Genomic DNA, 23,098 nt, shown 5'->3' on the forward strand with positions numbered 1-23,098 from the left:
TCCGCCAGAGAGGCTGAGCCGTCAAGGAAGCTCCGCGTATGGCGGTGCGCTCACCACAGCAGGCGCCTCTTATCTCAACTCTCGGGTCACACCCCGCCCCTCGGGGCGGGACGCACTGCAGGCTGCGCACCCGGCGCCGGCTTCGCAGAGACCCCCGGCAGCCGAGTGAAGAGCTCCGCCCCAACGCGCCGGGTCCTGAGGAGACAGGTCCTCAAGCCCAGAGTCGGAAGAAGGGAGGGAGGGAGGGGAAAAGTAGGCAGACTCCCAGCATCCAAGACCAGTCCTTCCTGCGAGGCAAGAGAACTACTGAAATGGAGGGGAAATTAAGCCGCCGCCACTGCGAGGAGAGGGGCCCGAGGAGGAGGTGGTGGCGTGGAGGGACTCTAGCGGTGGCCGAGAAGAGGCTGGGAGGCTGAGAAAGAGCTACCACTAGTTTTCGCATTAGTGCTTTAAGGAGGGGAAAAGGTAACCAACCTTCGCATAACACCTAAGCCTTAGCTCCATTCTCTTCTAGATCCTGAAACAGGAACAATGAGCTTCATTGCCTAGGTGAGGAAACTGAGATCTTGGAAGGTTAAGTCATCTCCCAAGGTGACAGAGCTAGTACTTGAGCTGGACCTGGAACCCGGATCTTCTGTTTATAGAGTCCATCTGTCTTGCTTTCATGGCTTCTCCTCTCAAGATTTCAGGCAAGTGGCTCCAGGGAAAACCAAGAGGAGATGTTGGGTAGCGTGAATCACGGTGGTTGTGTAGACATGGTGGGAGGAAGATGGTTAAGAATGCTGATGACATCAGACCCGGGTTTATGTCCTGGTTCTGTTACTCACTGTGTGACCCTGAGAGGCTTGCTTAACCTCGCAAGAAGTAACATCTAACCAGCTTGTTTGGCTCTTTTGAAACACAGGGATAACACGTGTAAAGTGCGAACACATAGGAAGCACTAAGTACATACTTTTGTCAGGATTCTATCATGTTTTAGGAAGGCTGTTTTAGCAGCTAATGTTTAACTGCAATTTTGAGACCAGAAAGTAGGAGACTTAGTTTGGAGCTTTTTCACTCTGGTTTGTGACTACTAGAAAACATTTCTGCCCTCCTGGCCTTTCACTTGGCTGCATGATAGAGTGGAGGGAGTTAATTGTGCTTAGCGTGACTTATTTCTTTAATTAACACTTGACACCCTGGGAAAGAAACTGGCTTGAGTGTGGAATTTCAGGGGGATGACCAGGACCCTATTACATAAGGAAGTAGATTATGCCTTGGCTTGAAGAAGCTCATTTTGTGGCTCAGTGCCTGTTCTGATGGACAGACTCAGGGAGAGAGTAAGACCGGGCTTTAGACGTAAAAGCCTAAAGGGTAGCCGGAGAGGCTGCTTTCAGCTGGCCAGTAATTCAAGTCTTGGGGTGGAGACAAAGAGTCCAAGCTTTGGAATTTGATCTTTCTGAACTCCACCACTAGCTGTGACCCACGGGTTAGTTTACTTAATCTCTCTGAGTCCGTTTCCTCATAAATAGGATATGGGACTTATGCTGACCTTGTAGGGTTATTGTGAAGCTGAGAAAGCGTAAGGCTTTTGGCATAGAGTAATAAAAATAGTGAGAGCTAACATTTATAAGCCCCTGTTTATATATGCTGAACACTCTCTAATCCTTTCACATCTATTGACTCAATTAATAGAAGGTCTTCCGAGGGCTTAGTTCCCTTCTACCTCTCGTTCCCACCACCTCTTATTCCCACCTCCAGCCCCTAACAAATAATGATGGACTTAGAGGAGCTCCATTTGAGTTGATGAAGAGGAAGAAGTAGCAGGCCCGATAACCAAAGGGCACAAAAATCTGATGAATCTGAGGTCTCTCTAGACAGACAGCCACACGTATGCACAATTTATACCAATTTCAGTGTGTTCACAGTTTCCTGAAGTCTCGCTATGCTGTCTGGAGGAGGCCCAATAGACTCTAGGTTAAGAATCTTCCTCGAATGACGTTGTATCGGGATGTTCTCTGAAGGGTACCGACTCCCATTTTTTGCAGTCTTATTTTTCTGTTCCAGCTGTCTTGACCTTCATACCCATTCCGAGAATGTACACAACTTTTTAGAAACAACTCTCAAGGGACTGAAGGGGCAGCTGTCCATCCTTGACATGGTCTATATATGTCATGCTTCACGGCTGGTGGCTTTGAACGGATACAATTCAGGAAAACACGTGCTTCCTTCCAGCCAATGTAGCTGGCCTTCACCATGGGATTTCCATCTGCTTTCCTTCCTGTTTGCTCTGGTTCACCCCGCCCTATTCTCATGGTTAACTTTGGAGTCTCCTGTCCCTCCGCCTAAGAAATCTTACTGTACAACTTCATTGTTCAGCCCAGAAAAGTATCATTTGTTCATACATCAAGTATTTTTTGAGCTCTTACTTTGTGCCAGGCATGGGAGTGAGGTGTGTGGGCCTTGAGGAACATACAGCAAAGAAGGGAAGGCAAATGTCATGTCATGTGACCTTTACATGGTTATACACTTTTATATCAGTTTTCATAGTAACAAGGCTAAGGTTCCCCACCCCCCACCCCGACCCCTAGAGGGAAACTTCTAATGAAAATATCTTGGGCCCAGTTACATAGTAAAGTTATCTTCATTATCTGCAGGTTGCTTAATTGGGTTATAAGACAGATCTTCTGGAAAAATATATATGGTATAATGTGAACATCTAAATATATAATTATATTATGATTTTGTAAATATAAAAACCATATATGCTCATGGACAAGAACTAGAAGTTGGCATAGGCAAATAAAACAACTTAAACTTGAGAACGGATGGTTGAAAAATTTCTCTTGGATTTGTGATATTTCAGTATGGTACCTGTAATAATTATCTACAAATTTTTTAAACAGAAAACAAGTGTGCTCATGGCCAGATTTTAGAAAGGGGAGAGTAGGAGAAAGAATAGGATTTCCTGGGTCCATCCCTCACTCCTACTGAACTCTAAGCAATATTTTGGGCTGGGGATTGTACAGAGCAAAGGATAGAGAGGAGGAAAGCTAAAAAGTAAAGACAAACTCAGCTACCAATTTTGGAGCGTCTGCTGTGTGCTAGCGGCCGTGCTAGATACTCTTCACATGCAGGGGGTGAGGTGGTGGCACGGCAGTGTGGTGGTGATGGGAAGGGTCTTTGTGGTCATACTGTGTGAATTCAGATCTCAGCTTTGCCCGCTTGCTAGCTCTGTACCCTTGAGCGACCTTCTAACCTTTCTAAACCTGTTTCCTTGTCTGTGGAAATGGAGGGAGGAGTACTGATACTGAACTCATGTGCTAGTTATGTACCTTAAATAGAAAATAATCTTCATGGAGCAATCATTCTCAACCTTGGCTGTACTTTATTTATTCATTTATTTATTATTTTTAATTGAAATATAGTTGATTTACAATGTTTCAGGTATACAGCAAAGTGATTCCGTTTATAGTTTTATATATATATATATATTTCAGATTCTTTTCCATTATAGGTTATTACAAGATATCGAATATAGTTCCCTGTGTTATACAATAGGTCCTTGTTGTTTATCTATTTTATACATAGTAGTGTGTATCTGTTAATCCCAAATTCCTAATTTATCCCTCCTTCACCTCCCCTTTTTAACCATAAGTTTGTTTTCTATGTCTGTGAGTCTGTTTCTGTTTTGTAAATATAAGTTCATTTGTATCATTTTTTTATATTCCACATATAAGTGATATCATATAATATTTGTCTTTGTCTGACTTACTTCACTTAGTATGGTAATCTCTAGGTCCATCCATGTTGCTGCCAATGGCATTATTTCATTCTTTTTTAGGTCTGAGTAGTATTCCATTGTATATATATATCACACCTTCTTTACCCGTTCATCTGTCAATGGACACTTAGGTTGCTTCCATGTCTTGGCTATTGTATAGAGTGCTGCTATGAATATTGGGGTGCATGTGTCTTTCTGAATTAGTGTTTTCATCTTTTCTGGATATAAGCCCAGGAGTGGGATTGCTGGATCATATCTCCTTTTAGTTGTTTAAGGAGCCCCCAAACTGTTTTCCATAGCGGCTGCAATCCTTGGCTGCACTTTAGAATCACTTAGAAAGCTGTATACATTTCTGATGACTGGACACCTTAAACCAATTATATCAGACTCTCTGGGAGTTCCCTCCAGGCTTCACTCCACTGTGCAGTTACAGTGAGACTAGAATTTAAGCTTAGTGCTGTACTTACTCTGCATGGCTCTGTCAGTGATGTCAATATTTTTATTCCTGTCAGTGGCACCCGAGAAGTCTTCTTTCTTTTTCTCCCATTTTTCAGATAAGGAAAATGAGACTCAGCTTAATAACTTCTCCAAGTTTACATAATTAGTAAGTGATGAGGCTAGAATGGCATCCAGATCTTTTGGATTCCCCAGGCCTCTGCTTTGGAGGAAGAGACGAGCAGAGAAGACAAGAGGGTGGGAGAGAAAGGAAGGACCCTGCAATTTCCTTTATTTGCTCAGAGGTGGGGAGGCAGAACTCCCCCAGGGTCAGACAGCATGCCAGTTGCCTACATTTCTGCTGGTTGCGTATGTCATGTGGCCAAGTCTGCACAAACATCATATCAGCATCTGTTGGCTAAAGTTTGCAGGTGGTTTAGTAAACTCTTCATTTTGTCCCATTCTGATTTCTGCTTTTTTGGGTTCCCCAACCTCTTGTCCATCAAGAAGTTTCATTTTGATATCTTTTGCTGCCAAAGCAAGTAATTAAATATTCCAGAGATTCTGGGGAGTGGGTGTGTCCTGGCTGACCGCAGTGTCAGGATCAGGGTCTCTGTATGCTTGGATCTTGGAGAAAACGTATTCTCAATTAGAGCTTGGCTGTAGTTTAAACCCTAAAGCTCAGAATGAATTTTTGAAACTGTCTTTGGGTGATGACCTGGGAATAAATAAATGGTGGAATAATACATTTGTCAACCCAATTATAGGTTTGACGGTTCACTGATTACTGAGATTTTCTAGCAGTTTGCCTGTGGTTCTAAGGGGTGTTGTTGGCAGGTGTGGCTGGTTTGTTCCCTGTGAAGCGGACTCTATGATGGAGGCTAGTGTGTAGGATATTTATTAGGAGTGCTTTGGTGATGAACACCTGTGAAAGGGAAGGAACAGAAGCAGGATTGGGCAGAGGGTGAAGGCAGGCTGTGATAGTTTCAATAAAAGGACCGAACCAACCTGACTGGTAGCTCAGAAGCTGAAAGGAGTCTTCGGAGTTGCCCCGAACTGGGGGTGAGGGCCTTATCACCTTGGGTGGGCCAGGCACTGGGGGCCCAGGGAAGGGCACATGACCTCGAGTGCAGCAATTCTTTTGAGACAAGGCAACAGCTAGAGGGGGCTGATAGTGAGGACTGCGTGCCAGTAGCTGGAGGAGTAAGCCCTTTAGTCTGCATCCAGCATCCACTACCAGGATGGTACTGGTGGGCATCTCAGCTAAGACCCAGAGGCAGTGGGCCCTTAAGCTCCACCTACACTTACCTCAGGTTTAAAGAAGCCTCCCTAAACCCCTTTTTGGTGACCTCAGGCAAGTTAGGCCAACGCCTAGCTCACAGCACTCCAATGCTATTTCTTTATTCATACCTTTTTTAAATCTTGCTTTCCTCAGCATAGCCTTGGATTTTTATTTCAACAGACTTCTTCAGATTCTCCCAGAAGTTCCTCACCCTCATCCCTGAACCTAAGAAGCCCACTTTCTTGGGCTCTCTGAAAGCCCCATCACATTTAATGTATTATATTGTGTTGTGTGTTTGCACATTGGGGTGTGAATCTCTCAAGGGCAGGGCCTGTGTCTTATTTAACTTTCTCCCACAGTCCCAGCGTATGCTGCTAGGCATATGGTAGGCTCTGCATAAATATTTACTAAATGAATGAATAACAATGGCACTGTTTTTCCTTGTCCTGGAAGACTCTATCCTGAGTCAGAAACAATTTTGATCTCACATTCTAAGAAGCTAAGATATTCTTCTGTATTCAACTGCCAGACAGAAAGCCCAGGTCAAACAAATTTAAGTTGTATGCTTATGTAAGTCTGGGTGTCAAAATTATCTTGTATACCTGTATGTGGCTCTGGAAAAAATGGAGACTGGCTCTTGAAATCACTTGTTTCTCTGTGCATGTGCTAATTTATATGAAAGATGAGTTATTTGAAATAACACACATTCTTAGCAGGAGAGCGTTGAGAACAAACAATTGAAAAGTTGGAAACTTCCAACTTTAAGAATGAGTTACTATTATTACTGTTAATCAGGTTGGAGAGAGAGGAGGAAAATTTATGTGGTTCAAACGTTTCTGTTATCACCTTGAATTTCAATACAGATAAATGTCTTCCTATTAGAGAATAATCTGAGCTGAACGAAGGATCATTTATAGGCAGGCCATTTTTAACCGCTGGTCAAGAGTAGACAGTAAATGTCATCTGTTAGTAACCATGGTAAGGAAATGCTGGGGAAGACTTTGATATACAGTCTACAGAGAGAATTAAACTAACAGGGGAGTCATTAATCTGGGCAGTAAGACACTGTGATCCCTGTGTATCTTATAAACTTCATCGGTGCTTTTTTTGTACTTGGCAAAAAAGCCTTATTGTTGACAACAACCAACATGACTCACATTTTGCAATTTTGGCTTTCTTGGGGGATTTAAAGTACAAACTCATAGTACATCTTATCTCATCTATTTCTTTATCTCAGTAGTTTTCAAACTTCACTTTTCACGGCTATAAAGGGGAACAAGTCTAATTGTGATTAGAAATGGTTCTTATTAGGGCAGAATGCAAATTAATTCATGCTTTATGACGACAACAATAAGAGAAAAAAATGTTGAGTAATACACTTGTTATGGCAGACAGTAAAGAAGAAATGCTCATCTTTGGCTTAAAGGATTGAACGAGTAAGATTTTCTGCCCTAGAATGTACGCAGTCAGGGTGCAGTGACTATGGCCTGTTCCATTCATTCCTGGTGGTTGGGTTAGGGCCGAATCTATTACTGAATGGCTTAACTGTAATGGTAGGCCAGAGACTAGCTAGTTGCCCACTAAACCCATTTCCTCCTCTTGGGTAGTCACACGTATTACATTTTCTTGCCTCCTCTGCAGTTATGTCTCATCATATAGCTGAGTTCTGGCCTCCTACATGCTGTCCTTCATCCCCTTTCTCCATCTACTAGCTGAATGTAGAGGATTTGGAGGTCCTAGAAAAAGATGGAATACATGCAAGGGACCTGGGTCCCAGAATGACCATGTAGGAGTTTTTCTGCTGGCTAGGAACATACATTTTGAGTATTATGTGAGCAAGAACGTACTATTGTCTAAGCTGATGAGAATTTAGAATTTATCTTTTACAGCAGCTGACATTAACCTAATGAATTCAAGCATGTAAGCTTATGTTTCCTAAGGCCATCTCTACTACAAGAAAGGCTGGGAAATTTTGTCCTTTAGTTGGACATGTTACCACTTCAAATAAAATTGGAGTTGTGTTGGTAAGGAAAAGGGGAGAATGGGATATTTGGTGGTCAACCAACAGTCTCTGCCATGGTATGTAATAGTTCACATATTGCAGAGTGAACGAGGAAAATGAAGACTAAGAAAAGATCATTGAATGTGGCAAGTAGGAAGTCACTGATGACCTTCAAGAGCCCAGAGTAGAGCAATTATCAGATTGTAGATGAAGGAGTGCACGGGTCATGAGTCATTGGAGCCAGCAATTCGTTTTGGCTGTGAAAGGAAAGAAAGAAATTAAAAGAGCAGAGGGGAAAACAAAGCCTTTTTCAAGCTGGGGGAAAATTGTTCCTATTTTGAGAGCTGACAAAGGAGAGAGTAAAGCTGCTGGAGAAGAGGAGATGATTGAGGGAGCAAGACTCAGAGATATTGGGAATGGAAATAGTGGTGAGGAAGTGAGCCCTAGAAGGATAAGATCTTCTCCCATGATGGGAGTTAAGAATCTGAAGGTGGTGTATATGGAGACAGAGATATTTTGAGATGAAAAGTAGGGTACAAGATAGAGCTGACCCCAGAGAGCCTCATTCATACATTCACTAAATATTCATTCACTAAATATCACTAAATAAGGCTGTGAACATGAAAGATATGGTCCCTGCCTACGTGGAATAAGGATAGATGACCATTGAGCAAAAACTTACAATTAAATAAGAAGAGTGAGGTGAAGAGTTTGTCTGGAAAGTAAGGAATGTCAGGGGTATGAGGAATTTGGAGAAGGATGGAGGAGCCAATGTGGGAAAGGCCCTAAAGCACCACTAGGAAGTGATGGGGTGGTCGTCATGGTGATGGTGGTTGACAGACAAGAGTGAGAGCACAGCTGAAATTAGCATGAATTCGTAGTGCGTCCTTTAGCACAGTTCTTTACTTTCTCAGCATTCACACTCTGTGACCCCAAGGCAGGAAAGCAGAGGAAACACATGGGTCAGTCCAGGGAGTATTCTGTCTCCAATGTTAAGTGTAGTAAATTTTGGAATAATGGTCCAAATAAGTGAAAATTCTATACAATAACCTAGTTAAAAGCCATTAGTTTTATTATTTTTGTATAAGTTAGTTAAAGAGAAAAAAAACACTAGTAAGGATAAATTACACTTTAGAATTTAGTGAACATTAATTTTTATCATACATGAGTGAATTTGAGCACAACTTAAAAGTCCATTAAAGAATTCTTAGCTCCTTGAGCTTGGTTTGGAAAAATTGATTTTAAATTGAATTCCCACTAATTACTGTAGTAGAGATGAACTGCTCACTGTACCAGTTTCCTCTTTTCCCCAGGCACACAGCTAAATGACATTTCCCAGCCCCCCTTAAATTTGGATGTGGCTGGTGGCTGAGGTCTGGCCCATGAAGTGGAGGTGGAAGTGATGTATGCTACTTGCAGATTCAGCCTATGAAAACTTAGCCACCCATGATCCTCCAGTTACTTTCTTCTTTTGCCTACTGGCTGAATGCAGAACATCCAGTGGAGGACTCTGAGGCCCAGGGATTAAAGGAGCCAGGGTTCCTGAATTCCACATGGAAGGCTGCCTGCTGAAAACCCAACTGAACTGTAAGTGTGCAAAGTAAACCACTGTGTCAGGCCTGTGAGATCCTGAGGCTTGCTGGTGATAGCACCTAGCTTCATCTAACTAATAAAATTATCAATCAGATGGGAAGTTGGATTCCTTAATAATAATGCAGTTTTGTAGTCTGAAATACAGTCATCCCTAGGTATCCATGGAGGATTGTTTCCAGGACCCCTGCAGATACCAAAATTCGAGGATGCTCAAGTTCCTCATATAAAATGGCACATTACTTGCATATAACCTATGTACACCCTCCTTCATATTTTAAATCATCTCTAGATATCTTATAATACTTGATACAAATGTAAATGCTATATAAATCATTGTAAATACAGTGTAAATGCTATCTAAATAGTTGTTTGTACATGACAAATTCAAGTTTTGCTTTTTGGAACTTTCTGGGAAAAAATTTGTTTTTTTCCAAATACTTTCTATCATGGTTGATTGAATTCGCAGATGGGGAACCTGCAGATACAAAGGGCCGACTGTATAGCAAGCCCTGCCCAACCTCAAATTTCTTTACACGAAATTTTAGTACAATTTACTTAATATCTGTCCTAAAATTATGAAAATGTTGGATAATGTATATGTGGATTTCAAGGCACTAATATTGAAGATGAATGGAAAAATTGCTAAGAATAAAGGGAGGTGAAGTATCTGGCAAAGGCTGGGAAGAGGCCTTTGGAATGCAGCCATGGGAAAGTAAAAGAATTCAAGCAAAACCCTCCTGGGTCTTGCACCTGCATTCCTGACACCACAGTGGAGAGACAGCTGAGCTGCCTGAGCAGCAGTGTGCTGATGCATGCTGGAAGGAAGTTTTCAGGGGAGTGCCAAGTTTTTCAAATCCTAGGAACAGGGAAAGGAGTTTGAGAAATACTCCTGGGGGCCAACCTGGAATTCTATACCCAGTGAAAATATTCCTGAAATCAGAGACAAAACAAAGACATTTCTCAACAAAGAAAATCTAAGAGAATTCATTGCCAGAGGACTCACTCTAAAAGAAGTAATAAAGAGAATTCTTCAGGCATAAGGAAAGTGATCACAGACAGAAAAAAACAGAAATGCAGGAAAGAAAGAGTAAACACTTGGGTAAATCTAAATAAATACACACTATACAAACAACAATCGTAATGCCTTGTGTAGTTTAAATATATATAGAACTAAATGCATGACAACAGTAACACAAAAGGCATGGGGATAAATGGAGTTAAAATGTTTTAAGGTTTTAGCATCATCTAGGAAGTGGTAAAAGTATTAATACACACTATACAATAATAAGTCAGTAATGCATGTCATACTCTCTAGAGTAACAGCTAAATAATAGTAAAAGAATATATAATTAATAAAGAAGAAAATGGAATGACAAAATATTCATCTATTTCAAAAGAAGGGAAAAAAGAAGAAAAAATATAAAATATGAAAACAAATAGTGAGATGGTAGATACAAATTCAAATATACCGTCAATAATATTAAATGTAAGTGAACCAAAGTCATTATAGACTTTTAATTTTGAAAAAAATTAAGCTACTTCTCACTTGATAGAAGCACACAGCACATAGTAGGTACAGTGGAACTAAGCAAATTAGGAATTTATTTGTGCATCCTTTACAATGAATTTAAAAGTAAAATTTTTTTTGGAAACCACAGATAAATCAATCATCTCTTCTGCCTCTTGTTTTTCCAAATCAGGTCTTTCATGTTTTGAAACATCAACTGGCAGCGAAGAGATAGAATGAATGAGAGGAGACTACACCAAAAAAGGGAAAGGACTTACATACAACTCTTTAAAACATTGACTTCTATAGCTTTTGTGAAAGGCTGGTGCTTAAATATTGAATAAAAACCAGGTAACTAATATTTTCAAGACATTGAAAAAAAAGAAATTAGAAGTTAGCACATCAATTCGCATCAGTTAAATGAACATTAGTAAGGCTTTTGAATGTAGGTTCTGGGACTCATGGCTAGACAGAGACAATTTGGGAGCAATCTTCACTGCAAGTTTCTCAAACTTGGACTCCTATTCATAAGCCCAAAGATTAACAAGCTTGTAAGAACTCTTAATTTTACATTTTTATTTAAATAATTTTAAACATTTCTATAAATCGATTCTGGCTAGTCAGTGTGACCTAGTATTGTTCCTATATGTTTCTGTTCATAACCACATGGTCCCAAGGCCTTATGATGTCATGGCACAGCGTAAAAGAAATGTTCCACACTTGTTCCAATAAAGAAAAGCTGTGGAAGCATCCCTCTACCACATGGCACATAGTGATATAGGCCCACAGAATCCAATAGAACCTTCAAGGCAATAGTCAATTCCATATTCATATTTTGAATAGATGTTTTTTGTACAATAGATCTTGCATACCAACTTTGCAAATTCGATCAGCAGTAAATGCAGTAGTAAAAACCCAATGAAGACTTCTCTGTTAAATTTGTATTTTAGGGTACACAAAAAAACGAGCTGTCAAAATAATAGATCTGTGGCTTAAAATGAGTTCACTATAAAAAGGAAAAAACAACAATACAAAACGTACTGAAATAAAAGGTAATTACCTTTAAAAAAAAAAAGGAAAAAACAAAACATAAGGATGATGATGGTTCATCACCTTGAAAACAAAGTTGTAGGGAGCTATAGCTGTGCTCCCTTCTCTATGGTCCAAATGGGAGCTTGGCAACAACCGTAGGAACGTCCCAAGCAAGCAACCACAAGCATTCATGCCTGGAGTATCTTGACTCAAGGGAATCCTTGATGTTCTAGGGAAGATCAAGAGCAGCTGACGGGAGCATGCCCAGACTCTTTGGGTCCTTAGGAGATTGAAGAAGGGTGAAACCTTGTTAACCCTGAGAGGTCAAGGAAACCAAGAAACAAAAATGTTTCCTCTTGGGAGCTGCTTTCTATAGAACAGCAGCAAACTATTTAAGGCATGTAGGTAAACTGAGTCTCTGACCAACTCCAAGAAAAAGAACAATAAACCTAAACAGCCAAGCTTTCATGGAGAGGAAAAACAAGTGAAACAGGCTCTAACACACCAGAGGCACAGACGGGGAATGGTGATAACAGCAAAAATAATAACAGCACTTAAGGAGATTTGGGTATAGCTCAGAAAAGATTTTCTGAAATTAAAAACATGAGTGTCAAACAAACACAACTTAGTAGGTGAAATGAAAGAGAAGTTGCTTGCTTTTGAGACAGAGATGCTTTCTTTGCCTGTCTCGTTGTTTATTCAAAAGTTCAGATCCTTTTGTGTGTTATGGTTGGAATTGATCACAGCCTCTTTCTGGACCCCATCATGGCCTGAGAGATTTGGTTTTGGACCCTAACAGTTCTCTGTATCGACTCCTGTATATGTTTCAAACTTCTTTTGCTGTTCCTAGGATTTAAAAAAACTTGGCACTCCCCTGAAAACTTCCTTCCAGCATGCATCAGCACACTGCTGCTCAGGCCAGCTCAGCTGTCTCTCCAATGTGGTGTCAGAAATGCAGGCGCAAGACCTAGGAGGGCTTTATTTGAGGTTCTTTTACTTTCCCATGGCTGCATTCCAAAGCCCTCTTCCTATGCTCTGCCAGATACTTTACCTCCCTTTTCTCTTCACTACTTTTCCACTAATATTAATAGTCCTTAATATTGGTAATTTGCAATCTACATATATTGACCCAAAGTTTTAGAGTTCTAGAACTTATGTTTGTGTTTTTTATACATTCCAGTCCTTTTGTGAAATTCTCTATCCTATCATGTATTTTACTGAACATTTTAATCACAGTTACTTGAAAGTCCATGGCAGATCATTCTAATACCTGAGTCATCTGTAAGTACATTTCTATGGTCCTCTTTTTCTCTTGGTCCAGACAATTTTTGATTAAATGCTGAGCATTGTGTAAAAATACTGTAGAAGCTTTAATGAAGTTATCTTTCTCCAGGGAGGGTTCACGTATCTTTTAGAGGATAATAAGAACGAGGGCAAATTACCTTAATCCATCAGGGATTGAGCTGATTTGAGGCTGGGTTGAAGTCTTTTTGAAGCAACCTTGGCTGAGGGAGTGAATGGGGGCCCGAAATCTAGCCTGTAACTCTGCTCCCTAACCCATGATTCCTATTGTGCTCTACATCTGCCCAAAAAAAGCGTGATCTTTTCAATTCATACAAAAGTATGCATATGGGCTAAGTAGCCGCCCATTTTCAGCTCTTCTCATTACTGTCGCTTTTAGGGAAAATGGAAATGTAAACGAGTAGGCAACCTCAGTTATGGTTACGGTTTTCCAACACTTGTAGTTCTGAAATTCCAAGAAACTTATAAGGCAAATTAACTGAATAGAGCAGGACCAGTCCATTAAAAAAACATGAAAGTGGCATTGTGATGCATCAGGTCTGCACTTTTAGAATAATTTTGTAAAACAAAACAAAAACATTGTCCTGAGATGTTTAGATGTCTAATTAATTCAGAGCAGTACTGAGTGGCAAGTATCAAGACAAAGGGGCCAGGATACAGAATAGATGCTTTCTGAAGAGTGATAGGCAAATTTTCTCTAAAATCCCACAGGTATGTTCAGTGGACATTTATAAACCTTCTTGGTTTCAAGATGATGGGAGCAAAGAGAGTAGCAGACCTAGTAAATAGTTAGAACTTCTGCCAAAGCTAGACACCAGGCTGCCTCATCTAATATGGTGCTTTCAGTCTGGCCCACAATAGACATACGCTTGTTCAAATGACTTCTTTCCTTATTTAAATCACTTTCTGTATGGATATTTGTGCCCCCAAATCAAAGGTGTTATTTAGAAGTAACTCTTGCAGTATGTTTTGACTAAAGGAAGCACCCCTTGATTTCACCCCAAACAACTTTGCAGTTATATAATATTTTCCATGAGTTAGTAAATTAGGGTAAGTGACATGAAGCAGAAACAGAAAGGTGCTGTAGCCTCTATTGCGTTTTTCAATTGTTTATTTTCAGGAGATATTTATTGGTAGCTTCTAGCGTGTATACTTGCACATTTATGAAAGTTCATACCAGCAATTTATGAATTTCCAATTAGACATACCTAAACATGAAAGAAAGAAGTCTGCAAAAAAAGTCTCTTTCATGATTTTTCCTTCTTCCTTAATGTATGTGGCTGTACCCTACCCAGAGGTCTTGCCCTGTGCCCTGCTTCATTTCATCTGGATATGCCCCTGATAACTAAGTCACTGTAAGTGGGAATACTCCTTCGCATTAGGCCTCTTCTGTCCTGTTCCCAACGGCGACCTGTAGGTCTGGCATCTGACATGGGAAAGGAAAAGCCCTAAGGGCAGCCAACATGACTCTCCAACTGTTCTATCTGAAGTACAGTTTATGGTAAAAGCTACCCCCTTAATCCTTTAGGGCCCAAGATTTTAGAAATTCGAAGACATTTTTCCTCAGAGCTATAAGCTCTAACATAATTTCAAAATCCTCATTAGAAACCAAAAGCCAGGCCTTACTTTCTTTGTTTCCTGGCCGTCATTGTTACATCTCTTCCCTGAGGCAAAGGACGGGCCAGAAGTACAACACTTCAGAGGAGCTTTGATAGCACATTAGGCGTCATAACAATTACAAATAGTTTTCCAACGAATACCCTTCCTAATCTGACCAGGCCTACTTTTTTTTTTGAAAACCTTATCACTTATTCCCTGCCTTCCCTTACCCTGCCATCCCCACCCCAGCCTGCCTGCTCACTCACCATGTACCCTCTGGTCCAGCTGTATAGGACAGCTTTTCATTTCCTGAGCATTCTGTGCACTTTCATACCTGTATTCTTTGCTCATGCTGACTCTGCCTAGAGTGTTCTTTCCCCCTGTGACTCTCTCCACTGCTGAAAGCTTACTGATTCTTTAACGTTCAGCTGATATAGGACTTCCTTGGAGAAGTCTTCTGGCCTGTGCCTCATCCCGGATTCTTCCTCTATGCTTTGCCAGCAGGTAGTTCCTACTGTTCAAAATAAAGGCATGTATCAGAGTATTTATGGGCAGCCCAACAGCTGTGGATGGGTCTTCCCCATAGAACTGAGCCCCTAGAGAGATGGAACATTGTTCTGGGCCTCTTTGAACCCCTAGTGCATAGCACAGTGCCCAGCACATGAAGAGAATTCTGTAAACAGAGAATACTTAAATAAATTAAAGAATGAATGGGGAAAAAAGGAACAAATTTAGATAAGGGGATGGTAACAATGGATTTGATTTTAGATACATTAAATTTGAGGATACCAGTGGGACATCCAGGTAAAGATTCTCCATCATCTAAGTTATCGCTGATATCCCTCCAGGATTCATAGTGGTTGCTACATGTGTCTTAAAATGATGCTGATTGGACCCATTCAGGTTTGGAACTGTATCAGTTAGGTTGTGGTAAGAAAAAGACACCATCCTGGCGTGGACATACATACACGACCCAGTGGAAACTAGATAGCTAGTGGGAAGCAACTGCATAGCACAGGGAGATTAGCTTGGTGCTTTGTGACCACCTAGAGGGGGATAGGGAGGGTGGGAGGGAGATGCAAGAGGGAGGAGATATGGGAACATACGTATATGTATACCTGATTCACTTTGTTACACAGCAGAAACTAACACACCATTGTAAAGCAATTATATTCCAATAAAAATGTTAAAAAAAAAAAAGAAAAAGACAGCATCCTTAAGTGGGAAAATTGAAGAGGGGTTAATGGACTGCTTTCCAAGACATTAGGGGAAAATAACAGGGATGTTGAAGCACATCCTACCAATACATGTCTTATTCCTGAAAAGGCAAGGAGTGGTTACTGGAATTTACAAGACTGGAGCTTATGGAGTTATGGTTGTCGTTATAGCTGTAGGAGAAGCTGCTGGAGGGAAGCTGTGGTCTTTGGTGGAGGGATGCAGCTGTTGCCAGCCTGCAACCACACAGGAGGGAGCCGAAGGAATAAATACCTTGCCCTCTCTTTTCTACTTATCCCCGAACTGCTGCCAGTCCTTTCCATTGGCCTAACCCTACTGGAAATCAGTGGGCAAGGGCTCCTGTTTTTTATCCATAGAGTGACCTCTGGACAGTAAACAGGATCCCTTCTGGGGGCTGGGACAGGTAGAAAAGTGTGGAGAGGGGATCTGGAAGGCAACCTGAGGTCACTTGGCACAGAGGCTCTCTAAATCAGGCCATCGTAGCTGTTTGCAGCCCTTCTACATGCTAGCCTTTATTGGGGCTTGCCTCTTGAGCATACGCCATTCAAGGTTCCAGGGCTCGGGCTGGACAGACGAGGTGATGAGCTACAAAGCAGGGACCTCAAAGGGAGGAGCTGTAATTGAGTATGGAAGCTAGAGGTCAGAGCTGGCTAGAGAAGCGATACCAAGCCAAATCTATGCAATGAGACCGTTTGAGGAATGAGTGAAGGAGTTAGAAAGAGAGCCGGAATAAGCAGGATGTAGAGGGCTGGAGTGGTGGGAGTGTCTCATTCAGGAAGGGAGAACAAAGGAGGTGAGTTGTTATAGGTGAGCTCTTACCTGAGCAAGCATCACAGCAGGGGGAGGAGAGGTGCCCGCCTCCTCAGTGAATTATGCCAGGCCAGCCGCAACACAACTCTTGTTGACATTCCACTGACTGTTTCCAATCACGACCACAATTCTTAAGTCTCTGTCTCCAGCCCAACCTACCTCTTTCAGCACTGGACCTGGCTCCTACTTCACCAGGGTGATTGGGGTCATCAGAAGTAGGCTTGCTCAACCTCTCCCTACTACCTCCCTTCCCGTCTTCCCTTCCTCTTGCCTCAGGGAAAAAGTTTTCTTTCTTCATCTCTATGGCTCTCCGAGCCTTCCCCTGCATCCTTAATCTCTTTATCCCTCCATTCCCCAAAAGGACGTTGGCATTTCAGTTATCTTCTCTCTCTAATACTTTCCACTAATGTTCCTTCACATAAATTATCCCGAAAAACAAAATCACAGACTGATCACTCTTTTCCAGCTGCTGTCCTCTCGCTCCTTACCTTGGGCATCAAAATCCTAGAAAAAAACGTCTCATGGGGGCTTCCCTGGTGGCGCAATGGTTGAGAGTCCGCCTGCCGATGCAGGGGATGCGGGTTCGCGCCCCGGTCCGGAAGATCCCACATGCCGCGGAGCGGCTGGGCCCGTGAGATATGGCCGCTGAGCCTGCGTATCCAGAGCCTGTGCTCCGCAACGGGAGAGGCCACAACAGTGAGACGCCTGCGTACCGCAAAAAAAAAAAAAAAGGCTCATGGTCGCTGCCTCGCAATCCTACCACCTACTCCCTCTTTACTCCTCTGTGTTTTGGCTCCTTTGACATTGCTCCAGAAGTCTCCTGGGGCCAACTAATCAGCCCCTTAAAACCTTTTTCTCAGTCTAGGGTTATGAATTATCTGAGAGATTTATAATTATGAACAACGCTTGCCTTCTTGAAACTCCTCCCTTCACATCCATGACCCAGTGTTCTCCTGGACCTCTGCCCACTTCTCCTATAGTCCCTCTCCCTTCTCCAGCAATGTTGGGCCCAGGGTGCAGCTCTGGAATTAGACTTCCTGGGTTCAAATCCTGGCTCAGGCACTTCCTATTTGTCATTGGATCCTGCTGTACCTTGGTTTCCTTGTCTGATAAACAGAAGTGGGAATGGTAGCTGCCCTTTTGAGTTGTATGAGGATTCAATGGTATGAAGAATGTAAAGCACTTTGCAGGCTGCCTGGCTTTAAGAAGTACTGAGTTAGCTGTCAGCATTTATATCTCTCCCCTCTTGTCTCTGATATATTTTCTTCCACCAGGTGTATGTACATATCATTTCTTGGACTTTCTTTGTGCTTTGCTGATTTTGCTTACACCATTGCCCCTCCCAGCTTCACCTATTGAAATTCCTCTGCTTCTTTAAGACCCACTTAAATGCCACCTTCTCTGTGAAACTCTTCCAGGTCACTCAAGCCAAAGCTAATTTCTCCTCCAATGAAATCTCATAGTCTCTTGCTCATTCTCCTGGCATTTTCTGCCTTGTATTATAATTCTATAATTTATCTTCCTTACAATATTTTAAGTTCTTTGATTGCAAAAGGATACCTAGTAGGTGTTGAGTAGTAGGTGATCATGAAAACATTAATATGGGGCCAGGTATCCTAATCCAGTGGGGAAGGCATTATATTAGATTCAGTGGAAATATCTTTACAAAGAATATAGATGATCTCAAGGGAATACTGAGCAGAGTTTGCTTATATGATTCTGAAATAAGATTGCATGGGAAAAGCAAAAGAATGAGCACATGGATTCTTCATATGTTTTTAATGAATATAAAACACTGGGGAAATATATAGAAAACTGGAGGTTGTAACCTCAGAAAAGCTATTTGATTTTTTTTTTTTTTTTTTTGCGTTACGCGGGCCTCTCACTGTCGTGGCCTCTCCCGTTGCGGAGCACAGGCTCTGGATGCGCAGGCTCAGCGGCCATAGCTCACGGGCCCAGCCGCTCCGCGGCATGTGGGATCTTCCCGGACCGGGGCACGAATCCGTGTCCCCTGCATCAGCAGGCGGACTCTCAACCACTGCGCCACCAGGGAAGCCCAGCTATTTGATTTTAACACACATAAGAATGAAGTGCTGAGCTGAAGTTGTTTAGGAATTAATCAAGTAAAAAAGGAAAATTTATATATTGAGTCCATGCCTGTTCTCAGAATCTCAGGAAACTACTGAGAGAGTTTGAATTTGGCTCAATATGAGAGAAGGAAAGAGAGATAATGGTACAAATCTTGCACACAGTGGGTCTTTGTTAAATATGAGTGAACAAATGAGTTAGGAAATGAATCTGTCAGGGTTAAATCTTATTGCTTTAAGATCACCATATTCAACAAGAGTAGATCGAATTTAATGAATTTGCCTGTGTGGCTTTGACAGTGAGCTCTTTTCACTCTGCAAATATTTGTCACTGATGCACATTTTCTCTTCAATGTTCCCTCTTCTCCTGGATCCTTTTGAGATACTGCCGTAATGAACCTAGAGATGATCATACTAAGTGAAGTAAGTCAGACAAAGACATATATCATATGATATCACTTATATATTGAATCTTAAAAAAAGATACAAATGAACTTATTTATAAAACAGAAATAAACTCACAGACGTAGAAAACAAACTGATGGTTACCAAAGGGGAAAAGGCAGGGGGAGTTTGGGATTAACAGATACATGCTATTATATATAAAATAGATAAACAACAAGGACCTACCGTATAGCAGGGAACTATATACAATATCCTTTAGTAACATATAATGGAAAAGCATCTGGAAAAGAATATATATATTTATAAATATATATAGCTGAATCACTTTGCTGCACACCTGAAGCTAACACAATGTTGCAAATCAAATGTACTTCAATTAAAAAAAAAAAAGATACTGCCATGGTTTTCTTCCTACTTCTCTGGCTACATATTCTCAGTTTCTCTTCCTCAGCATTCCATTCTTGGAGTGTGTCTCTTCTCATTTTGCTCTCTGTATCCTTTCTACATGATCCATCCATCCATGCCCATTGTTTCAACTCTCTTTCATATGCTGATAACTCTCAAATATGCATTTCCAGGCTCCAGACACACTTATCCAACCAACTATGTGAAGTTGTCACATTTCACTTGTCACATACTGAGCTGAACTCATCCGCTTCCACCACCCAGCATGAGACTGAGCTACATGAGCCTCTTAGCTAGTTATTAATTTGTCCCTTCATGTCACCCTTTCAATATTGATTGATTGATTGTATAATTTATCACATATAACATATTAGTTTTAGGTGCAACCTAATGATTCATGTATATTGCAAAATGACCACCACAATAAGTCTAGCTAATATACTCAACCTTTATTTAGAATAGAGGCTGAGAACTTTTGAGAAGGGCAGAGAAAGAATTGTCAGTGTTCCAAAGCCCCAGCCTCTCTTCTATTTTCCTGACCAAATTAGCTTGGTGCCAAACTTGTATATCGCATTAAGAAAAGCAAAACCCATGGGGCTAATCAGAACGTCCCTCCTTAGGAGTCAGTCCAGTGACTTGCCACTTTTACTAGAATGTTCCATTGCAGGGAGTGGAGTCTTATCTGCATCTCAAGTGGCCTATCAGACTATTCTGTACAACTACATGTAGTAATCTCTTCAGTAGAGGTTCTGATGACACTTTCCTCCATCTTCTTGTATTTCCAGTGATCTTTAGAGCTATAGATAAGTTCTCCAGGAAGCTACCCACCTAGAATAACTCTGCCCTGACGCAAGGCTCACTTTCCTGTAGAATTAGCAATCTAAGTAAATGGTACCACATTACGTATTTTCCCAAGCCAGAACACCAGATATCATCCTTATTTCTTCTTTCTCTTACTCAACCACCAAATCAGATCTGCTTCTTAATTTCTAAAATTAGCCCGCTTTCTTATTTCAAATAATTTATCCATTCAGTCTCTTGAATTCTTGTGCAGTGATACCATCTGTGCGTAATGACAGTTGTGTTTCTTTCCTTCCAGTAAGTATGCCTTGTTATCTTTTCCTCAGGCTGCCAGTAAAGTGTTAAATGGACATAGCGATAGCCAGCATCTTGGCCTTATTTTCTTTTTGAAAGGAAATATTTCTAATGATTCATCATTAAGTATGATGTTTGCTCTAGGTTTTTGGTGGATACTCTTTATTAAGTTAAGGAAATTCCCATGTATTTCTAGCCTGCTAAGAGATTTTTTAAAAGGCTATACATCTTTTATCAAATGTTTTTCCTATGTATCTTGAGGTGATCATATTTTTGGACCCACATAAATCAGAAAGAATCATTCTTCTCTATTCACTAGGAGGTTGGTCTAGATTTTTCTTTCCTCCTGTTGCTCTTGTCTAGGTTTAGTATCAAGCATTTACTTGCCTCATAACATGAGATGGGCGAGTTGACCCCCTTTTTGACTCATTGGAACAGTTTGAAATGTTGAGATTATGTATGTGTTTCCTAAAGTTTTACTAGAACTCACCTATAAAACTGACTAGATCTACAGTTTGTTTGTTTGTTTCTTTTTTTTTTGTTTTGGAGGTAGATTTTACTTTCTTGAAAAGCTCTAGGCTATTCAGGGTTTCTTCTTGAGTTTGCTTTGACTAGTTTTTATAGGAATTGTTCCCAAACCCAAGCTTTCAAATTTATAAACATAAAAGTTTTCTTAGTGGCTTTCTCTCTCTGAATGTGATATAATTTACTTCTTTAACTGCTCAGTACTCTTCAAGAGTGTCAAGATCATAAAAGACAAGTAAAGTTTAAGGAAATGTCACAGACTGGAGCAGACTGGGGAAAAAAAACAATTAAATGTAATTTGGGGGCCTGGATAGTATCCTGGAACAGAAAAAGATCACTAGTGGAAAAATAGGTGAAATTTGAATAAGGTCTGCAGTTTAGTTAATAGTATTGTACCTATGTTAATTTCTTAGTTTTGATAATTGTACTATGGTTATGTAATATGGGGAGAAGCTTGGTGAAGGAACTCTTCTATTTTCAGCAACTTTTCTGTAAGTCTAAAATTAGTTTAAAGTAAAAAGTTGAAAAAAGAGATGATTCTGGTCACTATGTAGAAAATAGGCCAGGGGTGGGGACAGACTGGACACAGTGAAAATAAGTAGCAGTTCAAGAAAGGTGGTTTGGAAGAGTAAAGACGGTAGCAGTAAAACTGAGAAGTGGTTGATTAATTTTTTCAACTACCATGTCTGTACCTCTGTCTCATTTTTTGTTTCCTAACATTGTTTATTTTACTGTCTCCCTTTTTAAATTAATAAATGTTACTAAAGTTTTATTGACTTAGTCGTCTTTTCAAGGAACTAACTTTTGAAAAAAATTCTTTTAACTCTTTGTTCACTATTACATTCATTTCTGTTCTTTATTTCCTCGATAAATATTTGTAGAGCTCTTACTATATCCCAGGCATTTTCTAGGTGCTATAAATAAATCAGTGAATAAAAGTGACCAAGATTCCTGTCATCAAACCCATCAAGTCTTAAATTCAGAGGAGCCCAGCAGCAGTGCATAGTGAGAGGGCAATGGTACATCTGGGATCAAGTCTAGGTAGGACCAGAGGGTATGAATAAGCTGTATGAGCAGATAGTCCAGAGCCCCATGTCACCCCACAGTTGCACCAATGCTTCTGCCTCAGCTCATACTTGTGGCCATATGGAGAGATCCTTGTGAGCAGCTAAAGGTGGAGGCATAATCCCAAGCTTGTTTTACAAATGAGTTGGCTTGGAATATTGTGTAAGCTGAAAATTACAGCCACATTCAGGAGTTGCCTTGAAAGACATTAGAGAGTGAAAATCTTCCCAAGGAAGGAATGTGAAAGGTGCACCTGGTCATCTACTTTGTGCTGGAATGGCCTGAGGTGAGGATGCACATAGATTCCTGTGCAGTGGCCAATGTGCTGGCTCTCTGGACAGGAAATGTACTGGAAAATCTGGTGTAAGATGTATGGATGGACTGATGGGAGGAGGCACAAAGTGTGATGATCTTTGTGTCACATGTAATGCCCACCAGAAAGCATCCCCCATGGAAGAGACTCTGAACAATCAAGTAGACAAATTGGCTCAGACAGATGGCATTAGGGAGACTTCATAATCAGCCACCCCAGAACTGGCTGATGGGCACACGAATGGAGTGGCCACAGTGATCGAGATGAGGGCTACTGACCTGATTTAGCTACTGTGGCCTCTGAAAGTCTGACCTGTTAGCAATAGAGACCAGTGCTGAGCACCTGGATATGGTATTATTCCCTGAGAAGACCAATCAGCCACCTGGTGGCAAGTCAATTACGTGAGGCTCCTTTCATCCTGAAAGGATCAGTGACTGGTTTTCACAGGGTTAGATGCTTATTCTAGGCGTGCTTTGCCTCGCCTGCCCATAGAGCAAGCCTCAGCCAGCATCCTTATTTGGGGGCTTATAGAATGTCCGATCCACAGGCATAGGATCTCACACAGCATAGGGGAATCATTTCATAGTAAAGAACATATGGGAGTGAACCCATGCCCATGGAATCCGTTGGTTGTATCACAAA

Source organism: Delphinus delphis, chromosome 2 (genome assembly GCF_949987515.2).
Source record: "Delphinus delphis chromosome 2, mDelDel1.2, whole genome shotgun sequence".
Lineage (NCBI taxonomy): Eukaryota > Metazoa > Chordata > Mammalia > Artiodactyla > Delphinidae > Delphinus > Delphinus delphis.